The sequence below is a fragment of the Mastomys coucha genome, unplaced genomic scaffold (genome assembly GCF_008632895.1).
Source record: "Mastomys coucha isolate ucsf_1 unplaced genomic scaffold, UCSF_Mcou_1 pScaffold6, whole genome shotgun sequence".
In the NCBI taxonomy this organism is placed as follows: domain Eukaryota; kingdom Metazoa; phylum Chordata; class Mammalia; order Rodentia; family Muridae; genus Mastomys; species Mastomys coucha.
The window spans coordinates 128,597,160-128,598,869 of NW_022196912.1; the positions used below are offsets into that span (position 1 = coordinate 128,597,160).

The following is a 1,710-nucleotide window of genomic DNA, read 5'->3' on the forward strand; positions in this document are numbered from 1 at the left end:
TAGATCAAATTCCTATTATCCTTTATTCCCAACTATTAAAACAAAAGTTCTGGTCTCTCCAAATCCAGTGATATTTTTATCATGCATCTCCATACTTTTCCATTTTTATTGTTTTATGGAATGAGAAATGGGTCAACAAAGATGATCACTGATGAAGAAATTGACAAGGTATGATGTACTGTAGGTTTATCCTCAGCCAGATTCGTTTTATTCATTGATGTCTTTTACAAAGATGACAAAGGCATTATAGGACTGTGAGGAGGAGGCAATAAATAGACATTCAAAATTAGTTTCTGAGCAAGTCAAACGATTAATCTTTCTGTCATCTCAGGGCCAGCACAGCTTCACGCTCCTCCTGGGTTTCTGACACACTTAGGATGTGGTTACAACACTGTGTCTTGCACAGTAATAGACCGCAGAGTCCTCAGCTGTCAGGCTGCTGAGCTGCATGTAGGCTGTGCTAGACGATGTGTCTACAGTCAGTGTGGCCTTGCCCTTGAACTTTGCATTGTAGTCAGTACCACCATTTCTAGGATAAATATTTCCAATCCACTCAAGGCCCTGTCCAGGCCTCTGCTTTACCCAGCCCATATAGTAGCTGGTGAAGGTGTAGCCAGAAGCCTTGCAGGGCAGCTTCACTGAAGCCCCAGGCTTCACCAGCTCAGCTCCAGACTGCTGCAGATGGATCTGGGATTGGACACCTGTGGAGAGAAAGGCAAAGTGGATGTCATTGTCATCTCAGACCCTGTCTCCTTTTCATATTTGGAACTCACGAGCCCCTTACCTGCAGTAACTGACAGGAGGAAGAGAACCACCCAGCTTCATTCCATGGCTAGAGTCAATGTGTTCAGTAACTGTGGAGAGGTCACTGATCACAGGTTGTTTTCAGGGTGTTGACATCCCTGTATTTACTGACATGAGCTCAATGAATTTGCATATGCATGGGCAGGGTACTTCTTAGGTAAGAACCTAGTCCAGCTACAGAGGAATTGGAGAGGAAGGACTAAAAACATACATGGGTCAGGCAGCAGGATGCTCAGATCCAAGCCCTAATCCTCTCTGATGAAGTGCATCCCAAAGACTATCCCCGAGCCCTGGCGAGATGTTGTGGATGTAACTTAAGTGACTAAGCTCTCAATAAATTTTTGGCCTGAGTCTATTGCTCCAGTTTGGGACAATGTTAACACATGTACTAACAGATGATGCTTTGTGATCATGATGATGATGATGACAGTGATGATGGGATGATGATGATGATGATGATGGTGATGACAATGATGATGATGATGATGATGATGATGATATTGATAATAAATTCCAGAAATGGCTAAGTTTTGAGAATTAGAACATTCTTTCATATTTATGCTAGTAATATTTGCCTTTCCCACAGTTTATATCCTTTCAAAAATCACTAAAAGTAAAAGTGGTTAAAAGTATTTACACATCAATGATTAATACAGCACTATCATGATTAGCTAAATTATAAATATAAGCTATAGATATGTCAACAAAGAATTTTATCTAAGTTCTTTATTACTTATAATATCTGGTCAATTTAAAATATTAATATATACACATGTGATTATTTCTTCTCAGACTCTCAAGTTATTATTACTTAAACATGAATGATATATTAATTGGCTTTTGACTATATTCTTTTTTTATATATTTAATGTTCCTTTTAGAACTAACAGATTATCAATTTTTTAT

At 38.8% G+C, this 1,710-nt stretch overlaps 1 pseudogene across 1 annotated transcript; it reads right to left on the reverse strand.

Annotated features, from left to right (window-relative positions):
* Nucleotides 1-372: 372 nt before the first annotated feature.
* LOC116081132 lies at nt 373-830 on the reverse strand (annotated as a pseudogene). Its single transcript, XR_004114715.1, has 2 exons — nt 785-830; nt 373-701 (listed from the first exon to the last, which is right to left on the reverse strand). The product of XR_004114715.1 is annotated as an Ig heavy chain V region 3-like (transcript).
* Nucleotides 831-1,710: the final 880 nt, after the last annotated feature.